We start from the raw sequence: 21864 nt of genomic DNA on the forward strand, positions 1-21864 counted from the left end.
CAAAGTGCTGGGATTACAGGACTGAGCCATCTTTCCCAGCCTTTATTTATTTATTTAACTAATTACTGATTTATTTACTTAGAGGCAGGAAGGCTGGCTTGCATTTATTTATTGATATTTTCATTTATTTATTTAATCATTTTCATCTTATTATTTTTTTAAATAGCGACAGGTATTCTTTCAGCATCTTGGCCAGGCTGGTCTTGATGTCCTGAACTCAGGTGATACAGCCAGCTCAGGCTCCCAGTGGGTGGGGAATTCAAAACATAAGCCAACAAATGGGGCTGATTATTTATTGATTTGTTTGTCTATTAATTGATTTATTTGGAGGCAGACTTGCATTTATTTATTTGCTGATGTACTTATGGAGAAGCAGGTCTTATTTATTTACTTATTTATTTGGAGGCAGGCTTGGATTTATGTATTTCTCTATCTAGCTATCTAATTATTTAGAGGCAGGCTCACATTTACTCATTTATCTTATTTAGACCCAGGCTCACAACATTATTTTTTTACTTATCCATTTGTGTGCAGGCTTGCATTTATTCATTTTCTTAACTATCTGTATAACAATTTAGAGGCAGTCTTGCATTTATTTACTTTATTATTTATTTACTTATTTACTTTTTTTTTCTTTTAAAGACGGGGTTTCACCATGTCAGTCAGGCAGGTCTTGAACTCCTGCCCTCAAGTGATCTGCCCGCCTTGGCCTCCAAAGTACTTGGAGTACAGGCATGAGCCACCATGCCTGGCCGATTTGTTTATTTATTTTAGACGAAGTCTTTCTCTGTCATCGGGCTGGAGTGCACTGGCCCAGTCTTGGCTTACTGCAACCTCCGCCTCCTGGGTTCAAGTGATTCTTTCCACTCAGCCTTCAGAGTGTCTGGGACCACAGGCGAGTGCCACCTTGCCTGGCCAATATTTTTGTATTTTTACCAGAGATGGGGTTTCACCATGTTGGCCAGGATGGACTTGATCTCCTGACCTCGTAATCCGCCCATCTTGGCCTCCCAAGGTGCTGGGATTACAGGCTTTAGCCACTGCACCTGGCCTTTATTTATTTATTTATTTACTTAATTTCTTATTTATTTACTTAGTGGCAGGCAGGCCATCTTGCTCTTGTTGCCCAGGCTGGAGTGCAATGGCATGATCTCACCTCACTGCAACCTCTGCCTCCCCAGGTTTAAGTGATTCTCCTGCCTCAGCCTCTTGAGTAGCTGGAATTGCAGTGATGTGCCACCATGCTCAGCTAATTTTATATTTTTAGTAGAGACAGGGTTTCTCCTTGTTGAGCAGACTGGTCTCTAACTCCTGACCTCAGGTGATCCACCCACCTTAGCCTCCCAACGTGCTGAGATTACAGGCATGAGCCCACCACGCTTGGCCTAAATAACATGTGTTTAAAAGTCACATTGTCCTACAATATCCATTTCTCTCGCATATTTAGGAAATTGAGTTTTTTTTTTTACTAAAACATGCTAACATATGGGAAATAGGATGCAAAATGTACAGGAATGTTTTAGACACAGTTTGAGGTTTCCAAAAGATTTCATGCTAGGGAGGCTGCTTGCTACAGGATTCCAAAGCTCTGGGAGGACATAGTATTCATCCTCCCTCAGCAGAGGCTGTGAGGTGAGAAGCCCTGGGGAGCACCTGAGCCTTGGGCTTTTAGCATAGAGTGTTCAGGTTTTTATAGTTTGAACCTGCAACACAGAGAGATCACATGTCTCTGGCTTCCTGTGACCTTTGCTTTCCTTGCCAAAAGAAAATGTGACTCTCCAAAGCAAGAAACTTGAGGGCATGAGTCACCCCAGCCCTGGCATCTACCCAGAACATGAGAAGGAAGGAACAGTGGTCCTCCAGTGACATCACAGGGCTGGCACAGGTGGTCACTGCCCTGTGTGGATCACCCTCTGTGTTGGGCAACCTGAACCCCATCTGTGGGAATGCGAGGAGGAAAATACAAAGATCTTTACATGAGTACTGAGAAGGCAGATGCAGCAGAAACCTCCAGGAGGTAACTACCCAGTCTTGGACCTATGATGGAGAGAGAGCATGTTGGTGATCATGTGTACTTACACTCTAGGGTCGGCAGGTGGCACTATGACCTCGTCTGTGGCTCTGAAAAGGACGATTTGGAAGGAGTTCATCACAGCTAATATTTAACAAGCCCCTACTATTTGCCAAATCACTCACCCCTGGCAACAACCTAAGGAGCTGGGGATTCTTGTTATATATCTTTTATAGAGAATGACACAGAGATGTAAAGACGTGAATTATCTTGCTCACATCACTCAGCTAATAAGTGGTGGAGGCCGAATAGAACCTAAACAGTGTGGCTGCAGAGCTCACATGCATTGATTGAACACGTGTTTATTGAGCACCAGCCATGCACAAGGCCTTGTGGATTAAATACAGTTATGATTAATAATATAGCAATAAAAAAATAATATAGTAATTACAAATCACTAACACCTTTTAGACATAACATTTTCTTTTTTGTAGGTTTCAGGCACAGAACTGTGTATCCAATAATAGTGAAATTGATCCCACTAGTTATGACAGAAATGACGATACATTTAAATGAGTTGGGTGTTTTAGAATCCTTGACAGAAAATGAATGAGGAATGAAATTGTTTCCATTTCCCACAAAAGGAAACTGAGGTGAAGAGGGGTACAGTAATTTTGCATGGCATGAAGTAGAAATTCAAAGTACAGGAATTTGAACTTGGCTCTGACCTTTTCTGAGGCCCCCAGGCTCTTGACCACTATAGACTCAAGCATCACCTTGAGTGAGTTTTTCCACTCATTCAAGAAACTTTTTTTTTTTTTTTTGAGACGGAGTTTCTCTCTTGTTACCCAGGCTGGAGTGCAATGGCTCAATCTTGGCTCATCGCAACCTCTGCCTCCTGGGTTCAGGCAATTCTCCTGCCTCAGCCTCCCGAGTAGCTGGGATTACAGGCACGTGCCACCATGCCCAGCTAATTTTTTGTATTTTTAGTAGAGACGGGGTTTCATCATGGTGACCAGGATGGTCTCGATCTCTTGACCTCGTGATCCACCCGCGTCAGCCTCCCAAAATGCTGGGATTACAGGCTTGAGCCACCGCACCCGGCCCAAGAAACTTTTTAATAATTTAATTATCTAATAGATTGGCCCTCACCATGAGCTTCCGTTCCCGTTCTGCAGGTAGTGAAGCCCTCTGTTGTCCTGACCCCACAGTTCCTGTCCCATGACCAGGGCCAGCTCACCAAGGAGTTGCAGCAGCACGTAAAGTCAGTGCCATATCTCATGCGAGTACCTGAGGAAGATGAGTGAGCGCAGACAGATGGGGCCTGGCACCCTTGAACAGTTCCTGGTCTCGGCTGCCCCATGTATCACAGGCGGCCATGCTGGGGGAAGCGTAGGCAGTCACAGTACTGGCTTTTTCCTCCTCTTTCCTTCCGTGCATGTGGCTTAGGGATGGAGTAGATTAGTTGAATTACTTGGATAAAAACTGCTATCTTGGTCAGAAAGTCAAAAAGAATCATTGCTGGCATGTTAACCTAAAGAAAAACAACCAGACAAGTGCCCAGCGGTACTTCAAAAGGCTATTTATTATCCTGCAAAATTTAGGCAGGGGGTTGTGACTCATGCCTGTAATCGCAGCACTTTGGGAGGCTGAGTCGAGAAGATCACCAGAGGTCAGGAGTTCAAGACCAGCCTGACCAACATGGAGAAACCTTGTCTCCAGTAAAAACACAAAACTAGCCAGGCATGGTGGCAAGTGGCTGCAGTCTCAGCTACTCAGGAGGCTGGGGCAGGACAATCACTTTGGATGTGGGAGTTGGAGGTTGAAGTGAGCCGAGATTGCACCACAGCACTCCAGTCTGGGTGACAGAGGGAGAGTCTATCTTAAAAAAAATTATTTTGCAAAATTTGAAACAGAAATCAAAATCAGCAGCTTCTAAATTATTTTTAACATGATTCATAGTTAGGAATAGATTTATATTACATATATAGTTCTACATTTTTGAATAAAATACTAAAATTTATTTTACAAGTAATACTTTTTAAAATTCTCCTTCATTTATTTGAATGCTTTGTACAATCTACAAAAAGTCCAATAGTATTAATTAAATTATTCACTAAATTAAACATTATCTTGTCATTTAAAATGATTTCATAAATGATCTTTTGTTTTTGAGATTATATATGTGTGTGTGTGTGTATATATATATATATATTTTTTTTTTGCATTGTTTTTTTCTTTTGAAAGAGTGTCTCACTCTGTTGCCCAGGTTGGAGTGCAGTGGCACAGTCTTGGCTCACTGCAGCCCTTGCCTCCCAGGTTCAAGTGATTCTTCTGTCTCAGCCTCCCAAGTAGCTGGGACTACAGGTGTATGCGACCACATCTGGCTAATATTTGTGTTTTTAGTAGAGACGAGGGTTTCACCATATTGGCCAGGCTGGTCTTGAGCTCCTGATTTCGTGATCCAACCATCTTGACCTCCCAAAGTTCTGGGAGTACAGGCATGAGCCATTGTGATGGGCCCGAGATAAAAAATTTTTAACAGTGTGCTCCTAAGAGAAAAACACTGGATATGAAAGAATATTCATAGTTTTATCCTATCTGTTTAAAAATAATGATTGAAAGAACACATATGCAAATAAGTTGACATTATTTTGTTAATACTTTGCTGCATTTTCTGAATATTGACAATCAATATGCATTATGAAGTTACATGGCTAATATAAAGTACTCACTGTGTGTGCCAGACCCTGGGCTCAATGCTCTACATGCATTTTTATTTCGTTTCATTCTCTCCATAACCTCAAGTAGTATAACCAACCCATTTTACAGAATTGAAACTGAGGCTTATTAATTGCAGTTAATAAGAGGCAGAGCTGGAACTGAAACCTGTATGTGTCTCACAACCAGTTTATGTTCTAATGGTAGGCTAGTCTGCTTCACAGAGCATGGAGTAGATGGTGTGTGCCTACTAGGATGGACCAGGTATCACTGTAGGTAATAAGCAGCCCCGAAAAATGGAAATTTACAACACTGAATGCTCTTTTCCCACTCATGCTGCACATCCTCCATGGCTCTCCTGGGCCCTGTGCTCCACATCCCCTCATCTGCCACCAAAATAAAGGGGCAGCCTCTATATGGGATCTATCAGTGGCTCTAAGAGATGAAGGAAAGGGTGCCAGTCTGAATGGCTTCCAACTCTTTTGCCCCGAGGTGACACACTTCACTTCCACTCACATCTCCTGAGTCAAAGCAAATTCCATAATTATGTCCACCTTCAAGGGGCCCGGAGTAGAACCTGAAGTACTCAGTGGACTCCATTAGGACCACATATGGTGTCAGCCTGTGTGGGAGACTGTGGAGGAGCAGAGGAGGAGAGTGGGGAATTGACGGGAAATCACAGCAGGACTGAGTCACATCAGATTTGCTTTATCCTCAACCAGATGGAGTATGTCCCAGAGCTGCACAAAATCAGCAGCAGCATGATCAAACAGGGTAAACCTCAGAAAAAGGAGTTTGTTCAGTTTTGATCAGCAGTGAATTCAGAATCAGCTGAGTGGCACTGCATCAGTAAATCTCTGACTGCCTCAGTTACCCCATATGATAGTGGTGAAGATGGGAGCATTGCAAGAGTTGATTTGGAAGGATATCAGGAGTGTGAACATTCAGCATTTTAGTTCCTTTAAGTTAAATCAGGTGCTCTTTTTCCTGCAGGTCCCCTGTTTCTTTCAGATTTCACAGGTGAGAGTGCTCAGATTAGGGCCAGAGGTGATGAAATACTGGCTCCCACACCAACAGGTCCCCTGTGTTGTGCATTCTGTGCACTTTCCTGTGCTAAGCACTGTCCCAAAACATTGTGGGGCCTGATTCTTCCGCCTTGTTCCAGTGGCCTTGGGTGACTCATGTGCCCATTCAATGATCAGGACACAGAGGTCTTAGAGGGATGCTCTGTGAGGTCCCAGGTGCTAGCCACTGCCCTGCCAAAGTGTGAGGCAAAGGACAGGGCATCATCTGTGGGGGCAGTGGTCAGCCAGGCCTGGTGACTCTAGTTGATGGACAGATGATCCTGCCCCTGCCACCTCTGATGGATCCATTGACTCTGTGGCTGTTTGTCCTGCTGATGCTCCAGTGGCTGCCCCAGCATCTCAGCCTAGGCCCAATGCCACTGAAGACAGACCTGGCCCCTGAGGACCAGGAGACCTACAGGACTCATTCAGCTGTCCCCAGGAGTCCCCAGACCCTCATTCTTATCAAGGACCTGGGAGCCCTAACCCGTGGCCCTCCATCATCAGCCGTAAATAACGATTTGCTGCTGTTATGATCATCACTGCCTTTAGTGGCCAAGGGCCTTCCAAGGTGCCAGCTCTGGAAGGAAAGATGTCCTTGGGAGGTGATGACACTCGGTGCATGGGTGCTCGACAGGTTGCTTCCTCCTATCCTCAGACAGCCTTGGACACAGCCATTGACACTTCCATTGTTTGGAAGGAAACCAGCCCAGGGTCACACAGCTGGTCTCAAATCTAAGGTGCCTGACTTTGCCTCCATGAGGGACCTGACTGCAAGGGAGGTTGACCCTGGCTTTGGGGAGCTTTTCCTGAGCTAAATGAATCACCTCCCCTGTTTGAGGCCCCAAACTCTGCTCACATCTCCTTCCTTGCCCTGTCTCTGCTTGGGCTATAATCAAGGTGACCCCAGAAACCCTTCATGGACATGATGGTACTACTCTCTGCCATTCACTTTTGGCTAATCTGACTTCAATGCCCGCTTACTTGGTCTCTTCTTTCACAACCAAGACAACCCAAATCTGGGGATCTTTATGCAGGTGACAGCATACTAATAGAATTGAATGCCTTAGTTGTGTTATCCCTGTTTCATTTTGCTTGTGTTTAAGGGTTGTTTTTCTATTTATGATAAAGGCATTTGTAGCGTGAGTAGAATATTTGCAGTTTACAGTAACTTTACCTCATAGTAAATGGTAAAGACACTGAAAGCAGTGATTTTCAGCTGCAAGAGGCCTGAGTGAGTTTGAGCACACTCTGTGTGATCAGGCAGAAGCAGGCCTTTGGGAAGTTTAGCTGAGGATGGGGCCAGGAAAGATGATGGACAGTGGGGGTCTGACCTGGTCACCAGACCCCTGGGTCCTGCCCACCTGCCTGGCACTCCCCACCCATCACTCATAATCTGCCAAATCCTCTGGGTATTGTGGCCAAATCCCCCAGGAGAGAGGCTGACAAACTTTGTCTCTTGAAATGCACAGATTTTGTGGCCATCCCTGGGAAGTCAACCATGAGAGTCAGCTTGGTTTTCTCCCCCTCATTAGGGTTCAGAATTAAAAGTCCACTTTCACAGGCAGTAAGATAATATAGATAAGTGACAACATCACCCTGTTTCAGATGTTAACATGGCTAGGTGGGTTAGAGGTGATTTGAGACCACACAACCTTGTGCCACAAAGTGGAATTCCTAGGTCAGAGGGAGACATTTGATTGTCATGTTATGATCTTATCACTGAGTATAAAAGCAGTCTTGTTTCATTTTGGATTCTTTCTTATGTTTATAAGAAAGAATGTTTATGTTTATGTTTCTTATGTTTATATGCTTTGAATTTCCAAGCATATAATAATTTTTGGATAGCTTTTAATCATTGACTTCTAGCACAATTATATGATCAGAAACATGCTGCATGATTGGATTTCTCTGAAATATGCTGAGATTTTCTTGATGAACAAGATAATTGAGTTTAATTTTTGTAAATGTACCATGTATGCTTAAAATGAATGTTGCTCCACATCCCCTCATCTGCCATCATCCAAGATATGGGATGATGGACGATGGCTCCATGGATATGATGGAGATGCTTTGCTGTTGGGACCTTCTGCATCCTTCTGATGTTTTGTTGCTTAGAATATGAATGGTGGAGAGGGGGCTGTGGAGCTCCCACTCTGCTTGTGTGTGAGGTTCTTCCTGCCATCATTTGTTTCTTATGTCTTGCAGCCAAGACTGACTGTGAGAAACCCTGGAAGCTCAGGAAGGAAGGAGCTGCTGAGAAGCAGGGACAGGTGCTGGTGGAGAAGACCAGAAGTCAGGTCTGTGAAGGTTCCAGAGAGGACCTGTCCTTGGGAGTCAAGTAGGGTGCCTGAGATGGGGGAGGGGCATTGGAGGACACAGGAATGTCCACTGTGAGGTACCATGTTCCGGGGCTGAGGATTGGTGGAGAGGGAGTATAAAGCCCCGGGGTTGCTTAGGCAGCACCCAGACAGGAGAAGGTTTGGTGGAAACCAGAGCCCTGGTCTCCATCTAATTGCTCCTGAGCATCCTGCTTTCTTGCCCCACATATCCTGTTGCTTCCCTGATAGACTTTCTCCCTGACTTGTAGCTGAACCTTTCACTCTCACTTGAAGACTTAGTTTAAACCAGATCCTTTCCCAGACCGCTTTCTCCTCCCCCCCCACCAGGTGCCCAACAGCCCCCTTCCCCTCCCTCCCCTTCTCTCCCACCCCCCTCCCCAACTTAGATCCCACCCCATCCACATCCCCTGCCATCCCCCAGCCCTAAGCCATTACCATCTCTGTCCTGGCCACCTCAGGGCACCCTGAGAAGACCAGGAGATGCAGGTGCAGTGGCTGCTCTTTTGGCTCCTCCTGCTGGAGTTTCCCAGCCATCAATCCACTTTTGTAAGTAGACACTGGACCCTCGGGGTTTCTTCCTTGTTATTGGGCTGTGTCATGTGGCACATTACACAGTGCAGGCCTGTAATTTCAGCGCTTTGGGGGGTTAAGGTCGGCAGATCACCTGAGTCCAGGAGTTCAAGACTAGCCTGGGCATCATAGTCAAACCCCATCTCTACAAAAGATTCCAAAAAAGATGAGTAAGGCCTGGTGGCTCATGGCTGTAGTTTCAGCTACTGGAAAGACTGAGGTGGGAAGATCGCTTGGGCCTAGGAGTTGGAAGTTGCAGTGAGCTGAGATCGCCCACTGCACTCTTAATCTCAAACAGAATGAACCAAAACAAAGTGAAATGTCATTTGAGTTTTGTGTCATCTGGTTTGATGACTTTAGGAAATGCTGTGTCATCCCTGTCTTCTGCTCTTAGGGGCTGTCTCTAGGGAGTCTGTATCATCAGTGGGCTTCATCAGCCAAGAAACCCATCAGATGGAGAGGAAAGGGTTGCATCTGCTGGGAGGTTCGCAATGCAGGAGTCACTAGGAGTGACAGGACCAGGATAAGAATGACAGCATTGTCCTTTGTTTTGTAAAGTGTATATGGTGCAGGTCATTCATTGACCCAAAGAAGAAAGGGTCTTCAAGTCCTTACATTATCCAAATATAAAGAAATGACAGGCCTGGTGTAGTGGCTCACTCCTATAATTGGGAGGCTGAGGCTGGTGGATCAGTTAAAGTCAGGAGTTTCAGACCAGCCTGACCAACATGGTGAAACCCTGTCTCTACTAAAACTATAGCAATTAGCTGGGCATAGTGGCAGGCACCTGTAATCCCAGCTACTCTAAAGGCTGAGGCAGGAGAATGGCTTGAACCTAGGTGTCAGAGGTTGCAGTGAGCCGAGATTGCACCATTGCACTCCAGCCCGGGCAACTGAGTGGGACACTCTAAAAAAAAAAGATTTTTGGGGGGATTGGTAATTTTTCTTTTTTTGAGACAAAGTTTCCCTGTCATCTCCTGGGCTGGAGTGCAATGGTGCAATCTCAGCTCACTGAAACCTCTGCCTTCCTAGTTCAAGTGATTCTGCTGCCTCAGCCTCCTGAGTAGGTGGGAGGCTACCACCTACTCAGGAGGCTTGCCACCACACCTGGCTAATGTTTGTATTTTTAGTCTAGACAAGGTTTCACCATGTTGGCCAGACTGGTCTGGAACTCCTGAACTCAGGTGATCCACCGGTTTCAGCATTCTCACAGTGCTAGGATTACAGGCATAGGCCACTGTGCCTGGCCTTCTTGTGATTTTTTTTTTTAGATCATCAGCTATTATTAGTGTTAATGTATTTTATGTGTGGCCTAAGACAACTTTTCTTTTAATACTCCCCAAGGAAGCCATAAAATTTGATATCCCTGCTTTACATCAAGAAAAAAACACACTCTACATTTGGAATGCCTAAAAACACTACCATCCATGCAAAAAACATGAGACTGGTAACTTTCAATCTGTTTTGAAGCAGTGGAATCCCCTGGTGATATCTGAGGGGTGTGGTTTCTTCCTGGAGGCAGTTGATGGTTTCTAAAGATTATTGTTATTTACCGAAATATTATAAATGTCATTGACCTTTTCATTATTTCCACTGTTATTATTCCAGGTGATCGGGTTTCTACTTGATTATTTGTATCCTGGCATGACCTTCTTGGTGTTCTGTGGATGCCTATCCCTATTGTGTTTCTGGGAGTTTCTACAGTTGGCCTTTTCCTCCAAAAAATTATCTTCCATGTGAGTATACTAACTTCCTACAGGTATACTTGTAATCACAAAGAAGAAATTATTTAAAACAGTTCATGGTTCTGGACTTTATTATGAATATTCAGTTTTACCAAAAACATCAGGGAAATGATTTATTAGCATAAGAATTATAAAAATATCTTCCATTTACATTATGAAAATTGAATAGGTTGATGTTTGTTTAACAGAATGTCAACAGAGCTTTGGGTCAAAAATAAGTTTTTTTGTGTGCTCTTTATCAGAAATGGAGTATGAAGTTTTGTCATTTAAATAGGAAATTCTGTCTAAACTTTTCTGCTTTATAATTCTATTGTATGGCTGGAAGGAAAGATTTCACTGTCCTGTCTAATGGTTCACTGCAGAAATGAGCTAACAACAGACAGCTTAACAAGAGAAGAAAAGCATAGAACAGGCATTAACGTGGGAGCCAGAAGGGTCAGATGGTTAAAGAACACCCTCTTTTCAGGGGTGAGGGAGATAGATGGATATGGGGGCAATTTAGAGGGTCAGCAAATGAATTTTAATGGAAATGAAAGAGTCCAAGGAACAAACAGTTGGCCTGAGACAAAGTTCCTCTGAGATCATAGGGATGAGGTGACAAACTGCAGGAAGGCGAAGGGCAGAGCTGCACTGCATCTCATGATTCAGAGAAAGCCCCAGAGAATCTGTTGGAACTGCCCTTCAGGGAATCAATGAAAAGTGTGTCTGGGCAGGGTAATTTTGAATGACATCATCAAAGTGAATGTTCCTGGTTGCAGGTGGAGAAGGATCAGTATGTCCAAAGTCTGTACTTGATAGGGATTTGGCCACTAAGTTGTGCCATCATTTGAGCTTTTTTATCCATTGGTAAATTGAGTTCTACATTTTCTATTGTCTTTCATGACAGTAAAAACGTGGTTGTCTGGGGGCTGACTCTCCTTCTGAACAATGATTCAAGAAAAAAAGCACTAATCCCACAATGCTCTTTTATATTCAAGGGAAGAGGAAGTATGTTTTATTTTTACAATCTAGATAATTACCCACCCTTCAGGACTGCCTTTCAAGATACATAGTAAACAGAAAATAGATGAGTTATAAAGATATCTAGGCACATTTAACAGTCTCTCCTTTTTTTCTTGAAGCAGAGTCACTCTCCAGCCAAGGCTGGAGTGCAGTGGCATAATCTCAGCTCACTACAACCTCTGCCTTCTAGATTCCAGTGAGTTTCCTGCCCCAGCCTCCCATGTTGCTGGAATTACAGGCATGCAGCACCATTCCCAGCTAATTTTTGTATTTTTGGTAGAGATGGGATTTCACCATTTTTGCCAGGTAGGTCTGAACTGTGAACTCAGGTGCTCCACCTGCCTCAGCTTCCAAAAGTGCTGGGATTACTGGTGTAAGCCACCATGCCCTGCCTCATTTAACAGTCTCTACCCCACTTAGTTCTGAATAGAGAATTGTCAATATAAATTGGGGGAAGTTTTCTTTTTCTTTTTTTTTGACAGAATCTGGCTCTGTCACCCAGACTGGAGTATAATGGTGTGATCTTGCCTCACTGCAACCTCTACCTCCTGGCTTTAAGTGATTCTCCTGCCTCAGCCCCCCCGAGCAGCTGGAACTATAGGCAGTTGCCACCACACCCAGCTAATTTTTGTATTTTTAGTAGCGATACGGTCTCACTGTGTTTGCCAGGCTGGTCTGAAACTCCCAATCTCAAGTGATCCACTCACCTCAGCCTCTCAAAGTGCTGGGATTACAAGCGTGAGCCACCATGCCTGGGGAGGGGATGTTTTTTAATGTGTCAGTTCTGATTTTAACTCCCAGGTAATACAAATTTCTGGGAGTTAAGATCAGGAAAAACAAATTCTACAAAGAACTTGAAAGATGTTCTTTCAGGCTGGGAGTGGTGGCTTTTTCAGATTGTCCCTCTGCAAGAAAGGGTAAGTTTGACAACTGGGTAAGTTTTGTTTTTTTGTTTTCCTTGGTTTTGGGCATAGTCTGCCAGGTCAGGACGTGGATATATTTTTCTCCCCACAGCTCTGTGCTCTAACCTTGGAGAGGGAGATGGCCGAGAGCAAGCCTGCCTACAAGCAGCACTGGTAGGTCATTGTAATGGATTTTTTTTTTCTTTTTGAGTGAGAATCTCACTCTTTCTCTCAGACTGGAGTGCAGTGGTGCAGTCTCAGCTCACTACAACCTCCAATTCCTGGGTTCAAGCAATTCTCTGCATCAGGCTCCCCAGTAGCTGGGATTACAAACATGCACCACTACACCAGACTAGTTTTGTAATTTTAGTAGAGACAGAGTTTCTACATGTTGGTCAGGCTGGTCTCGAACTCCCAACCTCAGGTGATCTGCCCACCTCAGCCTCCAAAAGTGCTGGGATTGCAGGAGTGAGCCACCGTGCCTAGTGTGGTGGTTACTTTTAAGGATGTTTTTGTTTTAAGATGAAACTTTGAGTATTTAGTAAAGGATTTGATGTTTTAATTCTTCAAATCAGTTCTTTCTCTGTTTTCTATATGGGAAAGGAGGAGAAAGCAGAGAGTGCCAGAGAGACACATGAGTGAGGAGCCAGCCCAGAAATGCCTGTGCCTAAAGAATGCTTTCTGGAGAGGTAGGAGCTCCCATGAAGGCAGCCACTTAATTTCTGCTGCACAATCCACACACCCTGCTTCTCCTTTTTGGGGTGAGGGTTTGGGTGGGGTAATTGTCATATTTCCTGGAAACAGTTCCAAGCACTTATGAAGAGAACAGTTGCCCCGTTGGGTGGCAGGGCCCCATTTTTCTCATTCAGCCCTAGCTGAATGGCTCTTGGCTGGTCCCCTGTGAATGGTACATGCTCCTCCACTGACTGTGGACGTTGCCCCACCCTGACATCTTAGTTACTTTTAACTGTGAAGATAAGCCTGCAAGGCAAATGCGCCAGCTCCCCTTCCCACCTTGAGTCAGTGTGAAGGCTTTATTTTTCTTTCATTTGAGAAAAGTCACAACAATAGCATTTTAGAATGGGAGCTGTAAGAGCTGATGGGAGCAGAGATTTTTGGGCAATGTCTTCATGGATCAATAAGGCAGTATCATGAGGTCTGCTTTAAGAAAAGAATTATTTATTCGCACTTTTTGGAACTTCATTCTTTTTACTTGTTTAAATTGTTTATTGTGAATTATATAACTCCTTTAGTAAGCTAAATATCTATGTAATCTTACTCCTCTAACATTTGAAGTATGACCCTAAAACTTTCCACTTAATTTCTTTTCTTTCTTCCTTCCTTCCCTCCCTCCTTCCCTCCCTCCCTCCCACCCTCCCTCCTTCCTTCCTTCCTTACATCCTTCCTTCTTGAAAACCTTGCTCTGCCACCCAGGCTGGAGTACAGTGGTGTGATTTTTGCTCACTGCAACCACCGCCCCCCAGGTTTAAGCAATTCTCCTGCCTCAGCCTCCCAAGTAGCTCGGACTACATGTGCCTGCCACCATGCCTGGCAAATTTTTTCATTTTGTATTTTTAGTAGAGACAGAGTTTCACCATGTTGGCCAGGCTTGCCTCTAACTCTGCCCGCCTTGTCCTTCCAAAGTGCTGGGATTACAAGTGTGAGCCACAGCACTCAGCCTCCATTTAATTTCTGTAACTCTGACCTTTTCTCATGAGTGTTAGTCTCTTTATGTTCATTTCTGTTTATAAATATTGATAATACCTGGTGAGATATAGAGGACAGATTTACTACGAATCCACAGAATTGTAAATGCCCCTATAGCTTGAAGAAAAGGAGCAGTGCTGCTTCTGTTTTGTGCCTATAGATATTCTTCCCATCTATGGCTGTTTCTATTTTAATTTGGAGTCTGTGATCACATGATGGTTGATTTACTTTGATGTGTACTGGGAAGCCCTTATTTCAAGCTCATTTCAGCTGGTTAGAGCCTGACCTGTCCACAGCCTGTTGAGAGTTAAGAAAACCCCTGGACCAGGGATCTGCCGTGTCTTCCTCAGAGCTGAGGCCCAGAGGGCTCCAGGGTCCTCTGAGGTATCTGGCCAATAAACCCTGTGCCTCTGGTAAGGGACATGAGTGTGGCAAAGAGAGTGAAATGGCAACAGAGGGTGTGGAGGGTTTCTTATTCAACACAGAACATGCAAACCAGATTTAGCCCCATTCCCTTCTCTGGCCCTTAGCAGATTCAGGACCTCATTCGGTTCCCGTGAGGAACAGCAGCTGCATCCCAACTGAAAACACGGAGAAGACAAAGATAAATGCTGGGGTCATTTTCACTCTGCCTATATCAGGACACTGTAGTCTTTTCCTCCATCACCCTCTCCTGGCCTGGCTTCTGCTCTGTGGGTTCTGTGATATGTTTTCTGTCTGGACTTTTTCAGAAGCAACATCTTCCCTATAAGCTTTCTGGCTTCTCCATTTTCAACTAGTGGTCTTGGGTGGCACCTCCAGAAGCCATAAATGCTTAGGGACTCAGGGCTGAAGGGCTTTTACTATTCTGTTTCCAGAAATAACATGAGGAATGCCACCGACCTCCACCTCTGTAGGTCTCATGGCCCAGTGAACTCTGATCTCTTTTACTCAAAGTGTTTGGGGGTCTATTTCAGAAATATGTGGGGTTTTATTTTGCTGTGATTTTGTTTGTTTTCTTCTATAAGGTAGGTGATTAACATTTGAAATATCTGCTGTATTTTCAGAATTGACAAAAGTGAAAACTCATTAATCCAACATTAATATGTTCTTTGTGCAATTTTGAATGTTCTTCAACAAGGTCAATTCCATGTTTCATCACAGTCCCATTCCTGTTGTTAACTGTGTTGTGCAAAAACCCACCCTCACCCCCCTTCAGTGGTGCCCTGATCTAATATTCTAAGTGTCAGAGTTTCTGTACTTGTAATAGAAAATACGTCTTGACTGTGAGTTAGTGAAAGTGAATGTAACCTATTACCCACAGTGATGATTCCCAATGAAGGCCTTAAATGATGCTCAGCTATGTTGGTTCTCGTGTGGCCTCTGTACTTATAACAGCTTCTGAGGCTTATGATTACACATGATGGGAACTGTACACTTGAAATTAAACACATTTCTAAAACTTGCTTTTTTCAGAATTCATACCTCATTTTTTCCATGTACAAAAGTATTATTTATGTCATAATGCACTTAAAACTTGTATAGCCTGGGAATTCAAAGAGATATTCTAGCCATGCCTGACTGACTTCTGTATGTCAGATTGTTCTGTCAGAAAACCTTCTCCCAGTTCCCCTCAATGCCTTTAGGAATCCATATTTCCCCAGAGCCTTTTGTGTTCATGGGGGGCACCCGCAGGGTGAACAAGACCCTTTGTCAAGAAGGGAAGTGGAGGGGAAATGAGAGGGTCCTGCAGGCAGAGCTGGAATCAACTCCCACTGTGCCTCCTGCAAGGTGTGTGACCTTGGGTACATGCTCTCCTTCCTCGGGGAGCCTCTTTTTTAGATTTGGAGCAGGTGGTCACACTGACTTGCAGAGTTCTGAGAATCAGAGACAGGATGTAAAAGACCTAGAGAACATTCTGCAAAAAGAAGCTGCAATACATGTGTGGACAATGGGCTTTTCATGCCTCTCTTACTCGCTGTTTATTTGATGCAAGGAGCATGCTCTGGTGATGGCGGTGAGGGAGGATGAAGATAGACATAGACACTCCTGTGTCAGAAACATACTTCTTCCTTACTGTGCTATGACTCTGCTCCCCTGGGGCAGGCTCCCAGCCTGCCTACATCTGTAGACAGACACAGTGGCATGTGGAGAAAACAGTTTGTCCCAATGACTTTTCTTCACTCCCCAGCTGTCAGTGGTACTTAGTGAAAGGGTGACTTCATACTGATGTGTTATTTTGAAACCTGGAGGATGGAAAGATGCAAAAAACTATCAGCAGCAACATAAGGTTCAGCCTGTGTTGTTGATGGTGGTTCTGTCCATCAAATTAGTACATTTCAAAACACTTCCTCCTTCTGCCTGCAGGTTAACATGGCTGCAGCACAGCGTCATCGTTACTCAGCATTGCCCTGCTTGCCCTACCTCATGGCTGACCCTTCAAGGCCACTGATGGCTTGCCAGCCACCTCCTCCATCTGGGTGTCACCTGGGAGCTCAACCATTTCCATCAGCTAAAGGCGTTCTGGGACCTCTGACAACTCCTCAACTCCAGTGTCCTCTAGGACATCAGCCAACTTCTCTAGCTGATCATTTTTGGGGACCACAGACACCTACACAGGAGTGTCTCCTGTTACATCTACCGCCCTTAGCCAATGATTTTCTGAGTTCATACACAACTCCACCCAAGTGTCTTCTGACACCTCTACCACCATCTACAGATGATGAGTTTTAGAGACCACAGACACCTACACATGAGTGTCTTCTAGCACCTCTACCACCTGCTCCACATGATAATCTTTAGAGACCATGGTCACCACAGACATCTCTACCTGAGTAGTACCTCTACCTCCATCTTCAGCTGAAGATTTTCTAAGACCAGACTCACCTCAATCTGAATGTCTGGTATCTCTACCACCGTCGCCAGCTGAAGATGTTCTAAGACCTCACACACTTCCACTTGAGTGTTCTCGGATACCTCTACCACCATCTCAAGCTGAAGATTTTCTGGGACCACACACACCTCCACCTGAGTGTACCATGTTACCTCTACTGCCATCTCAAGCTGAAGATTTTCTGGGACCACACACACCTCCACCCAAGTGTACTCTGTTACCTCTACCACCATCTCCAGCTGAAGATTTTCTGAGCCCACACACACCTCCACCCGAGTGTACTGTTACCTCTACCACCATCTCAAGCTGAAGATTCTCTGAGACCAGTCACCTCCTCCAGTCAAGTGCTCTCTGGTACCTCTACCATCTTCTCCAGCTTGTGATCTTCTGAAACCACAGACACTTCCAGCAATTGAGTGTCTTCTGGGACTGCCTTCATGTCTTCCAGCTATTTGTTTTGTGGGATCTCCACCATCTCCTCCAGCTGCGTCTCCTATGGGACTTTATCCACCTCATCCACTTGTCTATCCTGCTGAACCTCAGGCACCTGATCCTATCTGTCCTGAGGGACCTTATCCACCTCATCACCCTGTGTGTCCTGGGGGACCCCATTCACCTCATTGCCCTGTGTGTCCTGGGGGATCCCATCCACCTCATCCCTCTGTGTGTCCTGGGAGACCCCATCTACCTCATTGCCCTGTCTTTCCTGGGGCACCCCATCCATCTCATCCAGCTGTATTTCCTTTTGGATATTACCTTCTTCCTCCAGCAGTGTGACATCTGGGTTCTCAGCCTACTTGTCCACTTAGTGGCCACTGGCACCTTGGCCACCTTCTTTACCTTGGTGGCCTCCCTTAGCTATCACTTTTAAATGAGTCTCCTCTAGTACCTAAAGAATTTCCTCATGATCTCTCAGCCCTCAGCCACCTCCTTCCTCTAGGTCTTCTCTAGTACTTCAGCCACCTCCTTCACTTGGCTGACCTGCTGTCTCAGCTGACACTCAGCCTTCACCTGTCTTGGCCTCAGACTTCACCCCCTCCTTTAGTCACGTGGTCTCTGACACCTCCACCAACACCTCTAAATGCACCGCTTGATGTGTTGATTTGAATTGTATAAAGTAATTTGTAAAAAAATTCATCTCTTCTTTTTTTGAGTGAATAGAAAGAAATGTCACAGATTGTACTGCAGGGCTTTGCAGTACAAGGGTAACACTGGCTGAGATCTTGGTCACTTTTCTCAAGTTTCTGAGAGTACTCAGTGGTTGCATTATTTCCTCATCATGAGTTTGGCAGCAGCTATCTCTTGTAGATAAAAGACAGATTTTTTATTTTTTGTGGGGACGGAGCCTCACTGCATCACCTAGGTTGGAGTACAGTGGTGCAATCCTGGCTCAGTGCAACCTCCATCTTCAGGCTTCAGGTGATCCTCCCACCTTAGCCTCCAGAGGAGTGAGTGGGACTACAGTCACGCACCACCACATTTGGCTCTTTTTAATTTTTATCTTTATGTTTTTTGTGACAAAGTCTCACCCTGTTGCCAGGCTGTAATACAGTGTTGTCATCTTGGCTGACTGCAACCTTTAACTCTTAGGTTTAAGTGATTCTACTGCTTCAGCCTCCCAAGTAGCTGGGACTACTGGCTCATGTCACCATGCCCAACTAATTTTTTGTGTTTTTTTTTTTAAACTTATGAATTATTTATTTCTGGAATTTTCCATTTAATATTTTTGAAGTACAGTAGACTGTAACTAAAATTACAGAGAGTGAAACTGGATAAATGGGAACTACTGTATTCCAGAGGTAGAAGCTGGCCACAGATGTGGTACAGAGTGTTGGGGGAGCCACCATATTTGCCTACAGCCACTTTGCGTCCTTGTTGGAATTTGACAGTGTATAAATATCATTACTATTATACCCTAAGTATGCCCTAGATTTTCCTAATACTGTCATAATTTCAGACAGCGTCAGTCCTCATGTTAGGCCAGCATTTTTCACTGCAGGTTGTGAACTATCAGTGGGTTGTAGAATCAATTTAGTGGATTGGCCTGCAGGGGTTTTTTTTTTTTAAATTTTTTATTGGATTTTAGGTTTTGGGGTACATGAGCAGAGCATGCAAGACAGTTGCGTAGGTACGCACATAGCAGTGTGCTTTGCTTTTCTTCTCCCCTTCACCCACATTTGGCATTTCTCCCCAGGCTATCCCTCCCCACCTCCCCCTCCCACTGGCCCTCCCCTTTTCCCCCCAATAGACCCCAGTGTTTAGTACTCCCCTTTCTATGTCCATGTGTTCTCATTTTTCATCACCCGCCTATGAGTGAGAATATGCGGTGTTTCATTTTCTGTTCTTGTGTCAGTTTGCTGAGGATGACGTTCTCCAGATTCATCCATGTCCCTACAAATGACACAAACTCATCATTTCTGATTGCTGCATAATATTCCATGGTGTATATGTGCCACATTTTTCCAATCCAGTCTATCCTCAATGGGCATTTGGGTTGATTCCAGGTCTTTGCTATTGTAAACAGGGCTGCAATGAACATTCGTGTACATGTGTCCTTATAGTAGAACGATTTATAGTCTTTTGGATATATACCCAGTAATGGGATTGCTGGGTCAAATGGAATTTCTATTTCTAAGGCCTTGAGGAATCGCCACACTGTCTTCCACAATGGTTGAACTAATTTACACTCCCACCAACAGTGTAAAAGTGTTCCTTTTTCTCCACATCCTCTCCAGCATCTGTTGTCTCCAGATTTTTTAATGATCGCCATTCTAACTGGCGTGAGATGGTATCTCAGTGTGGTTTTGATTTGCATCTCTCTGATGACCAGTGACGATGAGCATTTTTTCATATGATTGTTGGCCTCATATATGTCTTCTTTCGTAAAGTGATTGTTCATATCCTTTGCCCACTTTTGAATGGGCTTGTTTGTTTTCTTCCTGTAAATCTGTTTTAGTTCTTTGTAAATTCTGGATATCAGCCCTTTGTCAGATGGGTAAACTGCAAAAATTTTTTCCCATTCTGTTGGTTGCCGATTCACTCTAGTGACTGTTTCTTTTGCCATGCAGAAGCTGTGGAGTTTCATTAGGTCCCATTTGTCTATTTTGGCTTTTGTTGCCAATGCTTTTGGTGTTTTGTTCATGAAGTCCTTGCCTACTCCTATGTCCTGGATAGTTTTGCCTAGATTTTCTTCTAGGGTTTTTATGGTGCCAGGTCTTATGTTTAAGTCTTCAATCCATCTGGAGTTAATTTTAGTGTAAGGTGTCAGGAAGGGGTCCAGTTTCTGCTTTCTGCACATGGCTAGCCAGTTTTCCCAACACCATTTGTTAAACATGGAATCCTTTCCCCATTGCTGGTTTTTGTCAAAGATTGTATAGTTGTAGATATGTTGTGTTGCCTCCGGTGTCTCTGTTTTGTTCCATTGGTCTATATCTCTGTTTTGGTACCAGTACCTTGCTGTTTTGATTACTGTAGCCTTGTAGTATAGTTTGAAATCCGGTAGTGTGATGCCCCCGCTGTGTTCTTTTTGCTTAGAATTGACTTGGCTCTGCAGGCTCTCTTTTGGTTCCATATGAAGTTCATGGTGGTTTTTTCCAGTTCTGTGAAGAAAGTCAATGGTAGCTTGATGGGGATAGCATTGATTCTGTAAATTACTTTGGGCAGTATAGCCATTTTCATGATATTAATTCTTCCTAACCATGAACATGGAATGTTTCTCCATCTGTTTGTGTCCTCTCTGATTTCGTTGAGCAGTGGTTTGTAGTTCTCCTTGAAGAGGTCCCTTACGTTCCTTGTGAGTTGTATTCCAAGGTATTTTATTCTTTTTGTAGCAATTGTGAATGGCAGTTCGTTCTTGATTTGGCTTTCTTTAAGTCTGTTATTCGTGAAAGGAATGCTTGTGATTTTTGCACATCGATTTTATATCCTGAGACTTTGCTGAAGTTGCTTATCAGTTTCAGGAGTTTTTGGGCTGAGATGATGGGGTCTTCTAGGTATACTATCATGTCATCTGCAAATAGAGACAATTTGGCTTCCACCTTTCCTATTTGAATACCCTTTATTTCTTTTTCTTGCCTGATTGCTCTGGCTAGAACTTCCAGTACTATATTGAATAGGAGTGGTGAAAGAGGGCATCCTTGTCTAGTGCCAGATTTCAAAGGGAATGCTTCCAGTTTTTGCCCATTCAGTATGATATTGGCTGTTGGTTTGTCATAAATAGCTTTTATTACTTTGAGATACGTTCCATCGATACCGAGTTTATTGAGGGTTTTTAGCATAAAGGGCTGTTGAATTTTGTCAAATGCCTTCTCTGCGTCAATTGAGATAATCATGTGGTTTTTGTTTTTGGTTCTGTTTATGTGGTGAATTACGTTGATAGACTTGCGTATGTTGAACCAGCCTTGCATCCCCGGGATAAATCCTACTTGATCATGATGAATAAGTTTCTTGATTTGCTGTTGCAATCGGCTTGCCAATATTTTATTAAAGATTTTTGCATCTACGTTTATCATGGATATTGGCCTGAAGTTTTCTTTTCTTGTTGGGTCTCTGCCAGGTTTTGGTATCAGAATGATGTTGGTCTCATAAAATGATTTGGGAAGGATTCCCTCTTTTTGGAATGTTTGAAATAGTTTTAGAAGGAATGGTACCAGCTCCTCTTTGTGTGTCTGGTAGAATTCGGCTATGAACCCGTCTGGACCTGGGCTTTTTTTGAGTGGTAGGCTCTTAATTGCTGCCTCGACTTCTGACCTCGTTATTGGTCTATTCATAGTTTCAGCTTCCTCCTGGTTTAGGCTTGGGAGGACACAGGAGTCCAGGAATTTATCCATTTCTTCCAGGTTTACTAGTTTATGTGCATAGAGTTGTTTATAATATTCTCTGATGATGGTTTGAATTTCTGTGGAATCTGTGGTGATTTCCCCCTTATC

At 44.1% G+C, this 21864-nt stretch overlaps 2 long non-coding RNA genes across 2 annotated transcripts in view; both read left to right on the forward strand.

Moving 5' to 3' along the window:
* Positions 1-8100, forward strand: part of LOC144582884 (uncharacterized) — a 140194-nt gene extending 132094 nt beyond the window's left edge. The window contains exon 9 of the long non-coding RNA XR_013536415.1: positions 8005-8100. This is a non-coding gene — a long non-coding RNA (uncharacterized LOC144582884). The remainder of the gene's footprint in view (positions 1-8004) is intronic.
* Positions 8101-8525: 425 nt separating this feature from the next.
* Positions 8526-21635, forward strand: LOC118153910 (uncharacterized). The gene is made up of 4 exons (XR_004743698.3): positions 8526-8684; positions 10317-12531; positions 12961-13046; positions 16411-21635. It is a non-coding gene; the product is annotated as an uncharacterized LOC118153910 (long non-coding RNA).
* The last annotated feature ends 229 nt before the right edge of the window (positions 21636-21864 follow it).

The sequence above is a fragment of the Callithrix jacchus genome, chromosome 5, assembly GCF_049354715.1.
Source record: "Callithrix jacchus isolate 240 chromosome 5, calJac240_pri, whole genome shotgun sequence".
Lineage (NCBI taxonomy): Eukaryota > Metazoa > Chordata > Mammalia > Primates > Cebidae > Callithrix > Callithrix jacchus.